This window comes from Triturus cristatus, chromosome 1_2 (assembly GCF_964204655.1).
Source record: "Triturus cristatus chromosome 1_2, aTriCri1.1, whole genome shotgun sequence".
In the NCBI taxonomy this organism is placed as follows: Eukaryota; Metazoa; Chordata; class Amphibia; order Caudata; family Salamandridae; genus Triturus; species Triturus cristatus.
This window is the reverse complement of record NC_140580.1, coordinates 663,732,026-663,747,271: the sequence shown is the minus strand read 5'-3', so window position 1 is coordinate 663,747,271 and position 15,246 is coordinate 663,732,026. Positions and strand designations below refer to the sequence as shown.

Genomic DNA, 15,246 nt, shown 5'->3' with positions numbered 1-15,246 from the left:
TTTACTGACATTCTCATTATTATGCATACATTTATCATGAGATACATTGACATCATCTGTACCGGTATTGACATTGTTATGTGTACATATATCATGGCGTACATTGACATCGTATTCACCGATATTAACATCACAATGCTATCATCTAGCTACTTTGTAATTTAAAACGTTAAAAATGCTTCCTCGAAGTGGACACTGAATGCTGATGAGTAATTATTTAAAGTACGATTGATTTTATATAACTTCTGATCATTCAAACATTATCAGTAGTTGATCCATCCTCCTTTTCTCTGGACTATATGGCTCTCAAATGGAGTCAACCCGCGTGAAAGGGGACTTCACTGAGTCAAAGGGAAGAAATTAGAAAAACCTTGACTTACATTCTAATCCCAGCTTCACCACTTATGCTAACTATGTGATATTAGGAAAATTCACTATCTCCCTCTGCCTCAAATCCATAATCCGTCAAAACTGAATATAGGGAGAGAAAAAAACCACCATTATTATTGGACCTAAATGAAACCGGGCATATACATTATATCTGAAAACTTATAATGGATAGGGCTTTAAGTGGCAGGGATGTGGAATTCATATAGCCCGACACGCAGGACATATTGTTTGCGGTCAAGGGCAACAAGTTTTCATGTGTATTTTGTCCTTAGGACAAGTAGGCCCAACCCCCTGCAGCACAAACCCTTTGGCTGCCAGTTTGCAGTCCCACATTAAGGATCACAAAAGGGCACTAGCTGCAGTTAAGATAATGTTTTCGTCCTTATGTTAATGCTGTTCAAACTTGTATTTATGGTTCATTAATTGAAGGCCTTTATCGTTAGGATGAGCGCTCCAAGTAAATGTTGAAAGCTTTGACTGCACTACAGACAGTGGTTCTAGTATAAAAATGTGTGCACACGTTTTCAAAGTTTAGCAATATGGGTTATGTGTAATGCTCCCAGAATGCTCTCTGATTAGATGCAAATATTTGCAGAAGCTTGAAAGCAAGATTGAGGATTCTTTGCTATCAAAATAAAATGTTCATAAAAAAATGAAAGCAGGAAAAAACATTTCCCTAAACTACAGTAAAATTTCAGGTACCATTTATTTGCAGCATCATTTAGTAACGTGTTGATGCATGCTAATATGTCCCAAAAATATTCATAATGGAAAACCAGTGTAACCATTTGCAATAAGATTATGGGAAACAAAAATAAACAAGCATTGGCAAAGCCAGTAGGTCTGTAATTGGTGGCCAGCTTTTTAGTTTTGTCAATGTGTGACTTGTTCAGGTATTGTTTTTGTAAGACCTTATTTGTGTGGAAGCTGCTGGGCCCTCACCTTTATAACAAACATTGGCAAAAGCAAAAATTGCTTTTGGTCTCACAAACAACACACTGTCACAGTAGTTACTGGCACTGAACAAAACTACCTTGTGCGCCAATATGCTCCTTGTGAAAGAGCAGAATGCTGTCACTCACAGAGAGGCCAGCCGGGAGAGGGGGAGAGAGAGAGAGAGAGGGAGGGGGAAAGAGGGAGAGAGAGGGAGGGGGAAAGGGAGGGAGAGAGACTGAATTTTAATAAATGCAAAAAGTCATGGTCAACGCCAGATCTAATTAGGCGCCCAATTATTAAAGAATTTTTACGTCAATCTGTTTACCTCTGACACCATTGATCACACGTTATTTGATCTGCTAGTCTATTTAATGACTGCGATTAGAAACAATTATTTTCTATACTTCATCAATTTGTACTGGACGAACACTACTTCATCTCAAATTGCACATTATAAATGCAAAAAACAGTGATAAATATTTACATTTGTACAGTGACTTTTTGTACAGTGACTTTTTGACATATCAAACATAACATTGCAGTGAATTTGAAATTAATCGAAAAGTCAATTTTTTAGTGTCAAAACAATCCGAAAATCAATTAAATCATTTGTCCGATATTGGGTTATCTTTTCAAGAACTTTAGCTGGTTGGCTCCTATAGTTCTTACTATAATTGCGGTCCTAAACAGAGTCAAGTTCGAAGCTTTGTAAATTTAAACGAGCAAACTTGGTTGTTTTAATGTGTGTGCTCGGGTGGGCGTTATTTTGCCTTCGTATCTCCCACCATTATTAATGATCTCTGTTTGTTTGCCAACGCGTTTCGACCTTTGACATTGGACCTATGTCTTAGTTGTTAGGTCGTCTTCAGGGCTGGTGTTTTGTTGGAATCGGACGTCTATCTCTGCAAGGACAGAAAATGTCTGTTTTAATTTTTATGTACAATTGGGGTGTTGTGAGGGCAGTGGTTTTGTGCTAACTTACGCTCATTAACGGGTATGGAGACTTTTCTTCTTTTTCTGCAATAAATAAATGAATTGTAAGTGTGGTGGTACTCTTGGTTATCTTGTGGTTATTGAATGGGTATCATAATACGTGTCCTACCTTGCCGTTCTGGTTGTGGGCTGCCGGCTCACGAAGTTAACTTGTTTTTTCAAGTCCGACTGGTTTCTCTCTGGGGGACAAGAAGTGAAATGGGTACTAACTTCTACCTGGTACTCGCGCTGTTGCCAATCAAGCCTAAGCTTAGCTGTAGTCGATTAGTCACTACCTCTCTTTTTTTGTGATTGTTTCCATGATGCTATGGATACGTAGCTTTCCTTGGTTTACGTGCCTCGAACTCGGTATTTGCGCTTTTAAAGCATAATCAAACAACTTGCATGTCGGTCAAATTGCCCGCATTAGGGAATATCTTTATCTTATTTCTTTTATCGTTCCTGTTACGCGCGTCTTCTTTAGCGGTGTTCTAATGTCCCTACATTGTGCTTCCTGGCTCGTACCTTTGTTAGTGTTGGTTTTTTCCGGACTTGTTCGATACAGCGTCGTAGCTTCCGCGTCCTCGGCTATTCTCCCATTTCCTGCATGTTCGGAGTGCTTGGAGAACGTTCTTGGCGATTGGTTCGTCTATATCGAGGTTGTTCCGGCGTGATTACGTAGAACGTAGTCATGGTTACGGAGATGTTGTTATGGAAGACGAAATTTTTCTTTTTTTGTTGTTGAATAAAACTTTATTGTTTGGCTGCAGATTCAAAGTTGATTGTACTTCTGTGAGAAAGGACCATTCCTGGTTTTCATTGACCTGTCTTTGTGGATGTTTCTATTTGATATATCTTTTACTCTCTTTCGGTGTCTTAGGCCGCGAAATGGTCGGTGTATTCAATATTATCTTCTATTGTTTTTACCCTTCTCGGAGATTTGAGGCGTGTTGGATTTTTGTAGACCTTTTGTCAATCATATTTAGACAAGGGTATCGTCTCTTTCACATCGAATGCGCTTTGCCTTTTTGTGGCGAACTATTTTGTTGCAGGTTGGTCTCAGGGAGGTCCCAGTTTTTGTGTGACTCGTCAGCTTTTCTCAAAGATTCTTCTGTAGTGTTGGTAGGAATGTATCAGATATGTTGCTGGGTCCAAGAGCACCATTGTATCCTACACACTTGATCAGTGTTATTGGCTTCTATTCTGTATCCGAATATGATGTTGGTACGGAGGGGGAGATATCGTGTCTGTCTCCTGTTATATAGTATGTGCTATTTCCGTCATTTCATTTAGTCCATTATCTATGGTACCTAGGAACATGATGGTTTTTGCTTCCATTTTGGATAAAGTAGCGTCAACGTTTTTTCCTTGGATATGGCGTAGAACTGTCCACTTGAGGTCAGCAGGACTGTGATTTTTCTCGATACAGTGGGATACCATCGGTGCATTCTGAATTTTGCATTTAATTCTTGAGCGGTGTTGGGAAATTCGATTTTTCACGGGTTGCGTGGTTTTCCCAATGTACGCCAATTGACAGGGGCATAGAACACAGTAGATGACATTGTGGGTGTTGCAGTTGGTAAAGTTGTCGTGGATTATATATTTCTGCCCGTACTCGAACTTAGTGCCTTCCACTGTGCTTTCACAGGATACACATGTGCCGCACCTTTTGTGTCCTTTTACTGGAGGTAATGAGAGCATGGATCGCAGTGATGCCATAGGTTGTTTATAGATTGTATTTGCACGTACCAGTTTTTCTCGTATACTGCTGTTTTTTTTTAGGGCAAAAATTGGTATCTGTGTGAAAGATGGAATGCTTTTTACTGTATCCCAGTTTTTTCGGATAATCTTTTGCATCTCAGTTGTTCTACTTGAGAAAGTCGTGACGCATACCAGATTTGGAGTTGTTTTTTCCTGTTTCAATGATAGAAGAGACTCTCTGGGCGTATACCATGCTCTTTTGAGTGCCCTTTTGAGCAATTTTTTGGGGTAGTTCCTTTTTAGCAGATTTTCCATTAGTGTGTTAGCATTCGTGAAATAGTCTTCTTTTTTGGAGCAGTTTCTCCTTATTCTCAGAAACTGACTGTACGGAAGGTTCTCACGTAAGTTGCGTTGGTGGAAACTTGAATAATGGAGAAAAGTGTTTCTGTCAGTTTTTTTGGTGTATAGTGTTGTGTAAAGATGACCTTCTTCGTGTCTTATTAGAAGGTCCAGAAAATTCATTTCTGTTTTATTGTAGGTCATGGTGAATTGAATGTTTGGGTTTCTGTTGTTCAACCATATCACAAATGCTTCTAGAGTTTGTATCTCGCCTTTCCACAGCATGAACACATCGTCTATATATCGACGCCATAGTTTTATATGGCCGTCGTATGGGTTGTTGTTGTATACCCATTTCTCTTCGTATAGTGCCATAAACATTATGGCCATTTCTGGGGCGAAGGGACATCCCATCGCAGTTCCCGTGACTTGCAGGTATTGGATATCATTGAAGGTAAGAAAATTGTGTTTCAAACATATTTCTGCTAGTTGGACGAGATGGTTCGTTGGTACATTGTGAGGTCGAACTCTTTTTTCAAGAAACACTTGTAATGCCTCTAGGCCCCCTTCTTGCGGGATATTTGAGTATAGGCTGACAATGTCCAGAGTTACAAGAATTTCGTTCTCTTCATCAAACGGGAAATTTTCCAGCGTATTAATTGCCTGCATTGTATCTTTCACATAACTCGGAGTGTCTCTGATCAACGGTTTTAAGAATGTGTCCACATATTTAGCTGGCCTCTCTAGTATCGAGTTTACTCCTGAAATTATGGGTCTCCCTGGTGGATTCCGGGAGTCCTTATGTACTTTTGGAAGGACGTACATCATTGGAGTCCTAGGGTTGTCATTGATCAAATATTTTGATTCTTTTGTTGTCAGCCAGCCTTCTTCTTTGCCTATGTTGATGATTGGCAGAAGTTTTCCTTTGATTTTCGAGTTCCAATCTTCATTGGTTCTTCTATAGTATTTGTTGTCCGCTAGTTGACGCTGTACCTCAGCTTCATATTTTTCCCTCGGCCAGATAACAATTCCTCCTCCCTTATCTGCCGGTTTAATTATGAGGTTTTTGTTCTGTGCCAGATGGTCTAATGCTTCCGTTTCTTTCTTTGACAGATTCCATTTTATATAAGGTTTCTTTTTATCAAGGTTGTCTAGATCTCTTAAGACGTTTTTCTCAAATGTCAGGAGTTCTACGGGCATGTTTTGTGTATTAGGAAAAAATGACGATGGGTCTTTCAAGCCGGAGAAGTTTCGAGATGTAGTTTCTTCTCTATCTTGGAAGAATATTCGGAGTCTCATTTTTCGGAAAAGTTGGATTATTTCCATTTTCATTTGGGTGAGGTCTGGTCTTGCCGTCGGGATGAATGATAGGCCTTTTTGAAGGACTTGGATTTCAGCTGGTAAAAGGGCTTGGTTGGATAGATTGTATATAGAGCCTATTTCTTCCGTTACCAGCGGTATACGTTCCTCCTGGTTGTGATCTCTCCTTGGTGTTGGTTCGATTGGGGATTGTACCATCTGTTTGCTCGTGAGCGCCCTCTTGGCCGGCTGTTGCCTCTGTCTAAAAAAGGTGCCTGCTGGTAGAACGGTCTTTGTTGAATGTTTCTGTTGTCGGTTTGGCCTTCGCTTTCACTTGATGTCCCGGATGAGGATGACGGTTCTGAGAAGGTGATAAACCTTCTCCTACTTCTGCCTCCGTATGTGTTCAGTATTCCGGTGTTTTGGGACTGACTGTAGTATTCCTTTTCCAAGTAGGGATAAGTTTTGATTATTGAGAAGTTGATTATATCTTTTTGTAATTTGAATCTTTTCGCTACCTCTGTGTTTTTTTTGAAGGTGGAATTTTCTTTTTCTAGTTTAGATAGGATGTTCTTGGCGTCCTCTATTGCTGAATTGTTAGCAAAGGCTTCTTCCAATTCTTGAATTAGTTCTAGTTCTTTTATGCTCAAGCGTTCAGCGGTTTTAATGGAATGGAACATCCAATCTCTTGAACATTTTGTTCCGATGTGGCTAAATCCTTCGAGATACTCTGGTTGATCTGTGAATATCACGGGTATGTTCTTGACTTGTAGGCCTGTTGGTATTGTGCCAGCTCTTAGGTGTTCTAATAGTGCTTCTCCGTGTAAAGCTGTCCTTATCTGTTTTTTCTTCAGTCTTGTGATTTTTTCCAGGTCTGTTTGCTGGGCAAAGCTGGTAGAGTTCTTTCCTAGGTTGAAAGTGGACGGACGTTTAAGGAGTTCTTCGATATCTTCCTCCCTAAAACTTAAAGTTTTGGGTTCTGTCATTGATATGAGTGACCTATTGTATGTGAGTTATTTTTAGATTAGTCTCAAGGTGTGGGAGCGTAAGGTTAACTTGTACTTTTGCTGTTTCAGGGACTTTGGGTCTAACAAAAGTGCTGGAACGGTAGTGTTCAACCGTAGTGATGGACCCTAGGATTTCTTTGTTCTAGGGACCGGGGGTATATTCTTTACCCAGGTAGTAATACTCTACCTTTTAACCCTCGTGGGCCAGTGCCCACTCCTAAGTGTAGATATGAAAAGATGGGGGAGATTCAATAAGGTGTAACAGAGGCTGGAATCTGGAATAATTTTTACGTCAATCTGTTTACCTCTGACACCATTGATCACACGTTATTTGATCTGCTAGTCTATTTAATGACTGCGATTAGAAACAATTATTTTCTATACTTCATCAATTTGTACTGGACGAACACTACTTCATCTCAAATTGCACATTATAAATGCAAAAAACAGTGATAAATATTTACATTTGTACAGTGACTTTTTGTACAGTGACTTTTTGACATATCAAACATAACATTGCAGTGAATTTGAAATTAATCGAAAAGTCAATTTTTTAGTGTCAAAACAATCCGAAAATCAATTAAATCATTTGTCCGATATTGGGTTATCTTTTCAAGAACTTTAGCTGGTTGGCTCCTATAGTTCTTACTATAATTGCGGTCCTAAACAGAGTCAAGTTCGAAGCTTTGTAAATTTAAACGAGCAAACTTGGTTGTTTTAATGTGTGTGCTCGGGTGGGCGTTATTTTGCCTTCGTATCTCCCACCATTATTAATGATCTCTGTTTGTTTGCCAACGCGTTTCGACCTTTGACATTGGACCTATGTCTTAGTTGTTAGGTCGTCTTCAGGGCTGGTGTTTTGTTGGAATCGGACGTCTATCTCTGCAAGGACAGAAAATGTCTGTTTTAATTTTTATGTACAATTGGGGTGTTGTGAGGGCAGTGGTTTTGTGCTAACTTACGCTCATTAACGGGTATGGAGACTTTTCTTCTTTTTCTGCAATAAATAAAGGAATTGTAAGTGTGGTGGTACTCTTGGTTATCTTGTGGTTATTGAATGGGTATCATAATACGTGTCCTACCTTGCCGTTCTGGTTGTGGGCTGCCGGCTCACGAAGTTAACTTGTTTTTTCATGTCCGACTGGTTTCTCTCTGGGGGACAAGAAGTGAAATGGGTACTAACTTCTACCTGGTACTCGCGCTGTTGCCAATCAAGCCTAAGCTTAGCTGTAGTCGATTAGTCACTACCTCTCTTTTTTTGTGATTGTTTCCATGATGCTATTGATACGTAGCTTTCCTTGGTTTACGTGCCTCGAACTCGGTATTTGCGCTTTTAAAGCATAATCAAACAACTTGCATGTCGGTCAAATTGCCCGCATTAGGGAATATCTTTATCTTATTTCTTTTATCGTTCCTGTTACGCGCGTCTTCTTTAGCGGTGTTCTAATGTCCCTACATTGTGCTTCCTGGCTCGTACCTTTGTTAGTGTTGGTTTTTTCCGGACTTGTTCGATACAGCGTCGTAGCTTCCGCGTCCTCGGCTATTCTCCCATTTCCTGCATGTTCGGAGTGCTTGGAGAACGTTCTTGGCGATTGGTTCGTCTATATCGAGGTTGTTCCGGCGTGATTACGTAGAACGTAGTCATGGTTACGGAGATGTTGTTATGGAAGACGAAATTTTTCTTTTTTTGTTGTTGAATAAAACTTTATTGTTTGGCTGCAGATTCAAAGTTGATTGTACTTCTGTGAGAAAGGACCATTCCTGGTTTTCATTGACCTGTCTTTGTGGATGTTTCTATTTGATATATCTTTTACTCTCTTTCGGTGTCTTAGGCCGCGAAATGGTCGGTGTATTCAATATTATCTTCTATTGTTTTTACCCTTCTCGGAGATTTGAGGCGTGTTGGATTTTTGTAGACCTTTTGTCAATCATATTTAGACAAGGGTATCGTCTCTTTCACATCGAATGCGCTTTGCCTTTTTGTGGCGAACTATTTTGTTGCAGGTTGGTCTCAGGGAGGTCCCAGTTTTTGTGTGACTCGTCAGCTTTTCTCAAAGATTCTTCTGTAGTGTTGGTAGGAATGTATCAGATATGTTGCTGGGTCCAAGAGCACCATTGTATCCTACACACTTGATCAGTGTTATTGGCTTCTATTCTGTATCCGAATATGATGTTGGTACGGAGGGGGAGATATCGTGTCTGTCTCCTGTTATATAGTATGTGCTATTTCCGTCATTTCATTTAGTCCATTATCTATGGTACCTAGGAACATGATGGTTTTTGCTTCCATTTTGGATAAAGTAGCGTCAACGTTTTTTCCTTGGATATGGCGTAGAACTGTCCACTTGAGGTCAGCAGGACTGTGATTTTTCTCGATACAGTGGGATACCATCGGTGCATTCTGAATTTTGCATTTAATTCTTGAGCGGTGTTGGGAAATTCGATTTTTCACGGGTTGCGTGGTTTTCCCAATGTACGCCAATTGACAGGGGCATAGAACACAGTAGATGACATTGTGGGTGTTGCAGTTGGTAAAGTTGTCGTGGATTATATATTTCTGCCCGTACTCGAACTTAGTGCCTTCCACTGTGCTTTCACAGGATACACATGTGCCGCACCTTTTGTGTCCTTTTACTGGAGGTAATGAGAGCATGGATCGCAGTGATGCCATAGGTTGTTTATAGATTGTATTTGCACGTACCAGTTTTTCTCGTATACTGCTGTTTTTTTTTAGGGCAAAAATTGGTATCTGTGTGAAAGATGGAATGCTTTTTACTGTATCCCAGTTTTTTCGGATAATCTTTTGCATCTCAGTTGTTCTACTTGAGAAAGTCGTGACGCATACCAGATTTGGAGTTGTTTTTTCCTGTTTCAATGATAGAAGAGACTCTCTGGGCGTATACCATGCTCTTTTGAGTGCCCTTTTGAGCAATTTTTTGGGGTAGTTCCTTTTTAGCAGATTTTCCATTAGTGTGTTAGCATTCGTGAAATAGTCTTCTTTTTTGGAGCAGTTTCTCCTTATTCTCAGAAACTGACTGTACGGAAGGTTCTCACGTAAGTTGCGTTGGTGGAAACTTGAATAATGGAGAAAAGTGTTTCTGTCAGTTTTTTTGGTGTATAGTGTTGTGTAAAGATGACCTTCTTCGTGTCTTATTAGAAGGTCCAGAAAATTCATTTCTGTTTTATTGTAGGTCATGGTGAATTGAATGTTTGGGTTTCTGTTGTTCAACCATATCACAAATGCTTCTAGAGTTTGTATCTCGCCTCTCCACAGCATGAACACATCGTCTATATATCGACGCCATAGTTTTATATGGCCGTCGTATGGGTTGTTGTTGTATACCCATTTCTCTTCGTATAGTGCCATAAACATTATGGCCATTTCTGGGGCGAAGGGACATCCCATCGCAGTTCCCGTGACTTGCAGGTATTGGATATCATTGAAGGTAAAAAAATTGTGTTTCAAACATATTTCTGCTAGTTGGACGAGATGGTTCGTTGGTACATTGTGAGGTCGAACTCTTTTTTCAAGAAACACTTGTAATGCCTCTAGGCCCCCTTCTTGCGGGATATTTGAGTATAGGCTGACAATGTCCAGAGTTACAAGAATTTCGTTCTCTTCATCAAACGGGAAATTTTCCAGCGTATTAATTGCCTGCATTGTATCTTTCACATAACTCGGAGTGTCTCTGATCAACGGTTTTAAGAATGTGTCCACATATTTAGCTGGCCTCTCTAGTATCGAGTTTACTCCCGAAATTATGGGTCTCCCTGGTGGATTCCGGGAGTCCTTATGTACTTTTGGAAGGACGTACATCATTGGAGTCCTAGGGTTGTCATTGATCAAATATTTTGATTCTTTTGTTGTCAGCCAGCCTTCTTCTTTGCCTATGTTGATGATTGGCAGAAGTTTTCCTTTGATTTTCGAGTTCCAATCTTCATTGGTTCTTCTATAGTATTTGTTGTCCGCTAGTTGACGCTGTACCTCAGCTTCATATTTTTCCCTCGGCCAGATAACAATTCCTCCTCCCTTATCTGCCGGTTTAATTATGAGGTTTTTGTTCTGTGCCAGATGGTCTAATGCTTCCGTTTCTTTCTTTGACAGATTCCATTTTATATGAGGTTTCTTTTTATCAAGGTTGTCTAGATCTCTTAAGACGTTTTTCTCAAATGTCAGGAGTTCTACGGGCATGTTTTGTGTATTAGGAAAAAATGACGATGGGTCTTTCAAGCCGGAGAAGTTTCGAGATGTAGTTTCTTCTCTATCTTGGAAGAATATTCGGAGTCTCATTTTTCGGAAAAGTTGGATTATTTCCATTTTCATTTGGGTGAGGTCTGGTCTTGCCGTCGGGATGAATGATAGGCCTTTTTGAAGGACTTGGATTTCAGCTGGTAAAAGGGCTTGGTTGGATAGATTGTATATAGAGCCTATTTCTTCCGTTACCAGCGGTATACGTTCCTCCTGGTTGTGATCTCTCCTTGGTGTTGGTTCGATTGGGGATTGTACCATCTGTTTGCTCGTGAGCGCCCTCTTGGCCGGCTGTTGCCTCTGTCTAAAAAAGGTGCCTGCTGGTAGAACGGTCTTTGTTGAATGTTTCTGTTGTCGGTTTGGCCTTCGCTTTCACTTGATGTCCCGGATGAGGATGACGGTTCTGAGAAGGTGATAAACCTTCTCCTACTTCTGCCTCCGTATGTGTTCAGTATTCCGGTGTTTTGGGACTGACTGTAGTATTCCTTTTCCAAGTAGGGATAAATTTTGATTATTGAGAAGTTGATTATATCTTTTTGTAATTTGAATCTTTTCGCTTCCTCTGTGTTTTTTTTGAAGGTGGAATTTTCTTTTTCTAGTTTAGATAGGATGTTCTTGGCGTCCTCTATTGCTGAATTGTTAGCAAAGGCTTCTTCCAATTCTTGAATTAGTTCTAGTTCTTTTATGCTCAAGCGTTCAGCGGTTTTAATGGAATGGAACATCCAATCTCTTGAACATTTTGTTCCGATGTGGCTAAATCCTTCGAGATACTCTGGTTGATCTGTGAATATCACGGGTATGTTCTTGACTTGTAGGCCTGTTGGTATTGTGCCAGCTCTTAGGTGTTCTAATAGTGCTTCTCCGTGTAAAGCTGTCCTTATCTGTTTTTTCTTCAGTCTTGTGATTTTTTCCAGGTCTGTTTGCTGGGCAAAGCTGGTAGAGTTCTTTCCTAGGTTGAAAGTGGACGGACGTTTAAGGAGTTCTTCGATATCTTCCTCCCTAAAACTTAAAGTTTTGGGTTCTGTCATTGATATGAGTGACCTATTGTATGTGAGTTATTTTTAGATTAGTCTCAAGGTGTGGGAGCGTAAGGTTAACTTGTACTTTTGCTGTTTCAGGGACTTTGGGTCTAACAAAAGTGCTGGAACGGTAGTGTTCAACCGTAGTGATGGACCCTAGGATTTCTTTGTTCTAGGGACCGGGGGTATATTCTTTACCCAGGTAGTAATACTCTACCTTTTAACCCTCGTGGGCCAGTGAAAGTCATAAAAGCGCACCCATGTGTATTTGCATTAAGTGCCGCTATATGGCTTACGTGAATTCCCAAGAATTTACAGGAGTAGGACAAGAAAAAGTACTCCTAAAAAAATATTTGTTAACTGCATTTTAGCATGAGCAACTATGCATGTGTAGATTTGTTCATGCGAAAATCTGAGTGTTTCCAAGTTCACTTTCCCTCCAACCACTTTTTTCCTAACTCTGGAAGAAGGTTTTCGTCTGCCACTGTCGGGAGTAAATTTTCAATATTTCTCAGTATGGGAAAAGATTAGAGAAGAGTTGCTGAGAACCCTTAAAACATGCAAGTTAGTAGTTTTACACAGACTCAAACGGGCATTCTAACCCTGAAACTATTGCTTACCACTACCTTCAGCTCCAGTATGTAGAGCTGCAGAAACGTGGCAACATAAGGGGATTGCAAGTATTCATACACAACTATGGTACGAGTCCTGGCATAATTAGAGAGGCTATATCAGAGCTCTTATATAATGAGATTGCTGCCATAATTTGTCGCCGCACTACATGGCACCAAAGGGACAAGTGGATTTTGTTACAGGACATTCCAGGCAATTACCGCTGCGCTTGTTTTGATGGCTTCATGTTGTCGGACGATGGTCATAATTCTCTCTGTAAGGAGGCGGCTTTCACTACTTGTACTAATGGCACTTTAAGCGTTCACACTGATGGCGATCTGTAAAGACTCTGAAGTGTGTGATTTTCACAAACAAACCTTGGGAGACGCACACGAAAGATAGTCAATGCACGTGGGGGTGGGGTTTCATCTCTTCTTTTTACATTTAGAACTTTTTTTGCAAATGGCACAGCAACTGCTACCTGTTTGTCTTAGACGCAGCTGTTGTGGGTGGGAGGACGGAGCACAGAGATGAAGAGACAGCAGGTGAATAAATCCATTAATCGGATTTATGGTGGTTATTTGTGCGGCACTGGAATGTGTTTATGGCAGCACTGGTATGCATGGGATGACGAAGACGGCGGGATCGTGACATTTCACAAGACTGGCCTCGGTGTGTCAGGAGTGTGTTTGAAGGGACAGGTGTGTTTATGATTTCACACGCGCTGCTTGTGATGGGGCAATTAGGCTCAATCTGGGGCTTTATCTCACGGGGTGGGTTGTGATAGGGGACCTGTGCACTGGTACGTTTATGTGTGTGTGTATTCATTCCATTGTATAAACTGGGTGTCGTAGCACAAGCGATGTAGTGTGATTGCACAACTGCGTTTACGGATGTCTGAATTCACTGTATATTTATAGTGCCAGAAGTGTTTACAGGATAGCGCCTACCATCACTACATTGCTTAGAAAGGGACATATGTACATCAGTTTGTGCATGACATCACTTATAGATTACCCCCACCCCCCTGTTTTGCCAGCCGCGACTGCATAAGCCCTCCGATGCCCCTTGACCAAGTTTGCGCTGTATAAAAACTACAAAAAAGGCCGTTGACCTGCCTTTCAGGTTAGCACATTCTGTTGTCTTGCTCAAAAAGATCTTTATATGCAAAGGGCTGCAAAGCATTTGAAAATGATACCAATTTGTCACCCTTGAGTTTAATTTCACTTTTCATAGATCTTCACTCGTTTATTTATTTTGCATGTTTGATGTCAGTTTTTGTCTCAGTCAAGGTTTGCTAACTAACATACATCGACACAAAAGTTGCCTGGATTTCCACCCTACCACTTTAAAATGTCACCAGCCGCCACGGCTGCTTCTGTCATTGTATCCAGATACATAATACAAGTAATATTATTACACCAACAACAAGCCAGGACTATTGGCTTTGTCAATGGTTGTTCGTTGCATAAGACAAATAAGAAACAACTATGACTTCATTTTATATAAACATGAAGAGACTGTGAAAGAACTATAACGAGTCTCTTTGAAGTTACATCAAAGGCAGTGAAGGGTGATAATGCTGCAGAGTTCACATTTTTTTTTTTTACACCCCGATAGTGAGGGCAAAAATGGAGAGCACGCTTAGGGGCTCGTCTCAGCACCTGCTTTTTAGAAGTGCACATGCTGAGCACCGGCAAGACCCGGTCCACTTAAAACCCTGGTTAAGGAATAATGCACTGACTGCCCCGGGTCCCTTCTTCCAAATCTTAATTTTCATCCTTCTGTCTATGTTCCACTTCCTTAACAATCTTCAACTCAGTTAAAGAGTGTGTTTGTTCTCTTGCTTATTGTATCCGCGTTATTGTCTGAAATTATCAAATCCTCTTCTTTCTGTAGACTGCTCCTGTTCTAACTTCGCTGTCGCTCGCCTCGTCCTTTGAGCTACCCTGCCTCCGCCTCCTTAATGTCTGGCCTGCCTCCACTTCCTGGCCCTGTAGTCAGTCACCGGTCTCCCCTCCTCCTTTTAGCCCATCTATTATGCCACCGAGTAGTGTTGCAACTGAAGAGGAGTAGCGACAATACCCACCCAACCAGCCCCTCCCCCGGCGCCGTCGCTGAACGGTACCCTGCTTCGTACCTGATCACGCGATGCGGCGACCGACCACTTTCAACGCCTCGTCAGGTGTAGTAATGGATAATATAAATGCAATTTAAACACTTTACGCAACCCAAATCCCGCTCCAGGTCAAAGCGCTCGAGGACAGCTAGCGCGGTGACGTCACAGAGGGCAGCGTGAGCATCTAAGAAAGGGGCGGAACCGTCCTGCTCTGAAATTGAGCACGTGACAGGGCTGCTGTCTGTGGTGCTGAAGCGCTGGAAGCTGTGGTCGTTTGGACGTGTTTTCCGGCAACGCCGTCTACAAGGATACTTGACAACGACTTGCCTATTCTGTCTGAATCAGAGTCTTTGCTTACCGTATTACTTTCACTTGAGCAGCCAGGGTGGAAATAACGCTTGTTCTAAGGCAAGTGAGGTGGTTCTCCTCTATACCTGTAAACCTCTATAATGTTCATTTATTTTCGTCTTTCGTTAATACAGACTGCTGGATTTCTTAAAAAAAGAAACAGAAACTAAGTGCCGGAGCGCCAAGCTTATTTTAAGAGAGCGGTACAGAATATCGATGTTGCTACCTACAGAGTTGCTAAGTTTGCATGTTTGT

General features: G+C 41.1%; 1 protein-coding gene across 2 annotated transcripts in view; it reads right to left on the bottom strand.

Moving 5' to 3' along the window:
• The window catches only part of OGDHL (oxoglutarate dehydrogenase L), a 713,311-nt gene extending 698,495 nt beyond the window's left edge, over positions 1-14,816 (bottom strand). Inside the window, exon 1 of one of the 2 annotated variants that reach the window (XM_085608435.1) lies at positions 14,665-14,816. The gene's annotated coding sequence lies outside the window, so the exon portion shown is untranslated. The remainder of the gene's footprint in view (positions 1-14,664) is intronic. The other variant, XM_085608426.1, reaches the window with a different exon arrangement.
• Positions 14,817-15,246: the final 430 nt, after the last annotated feature.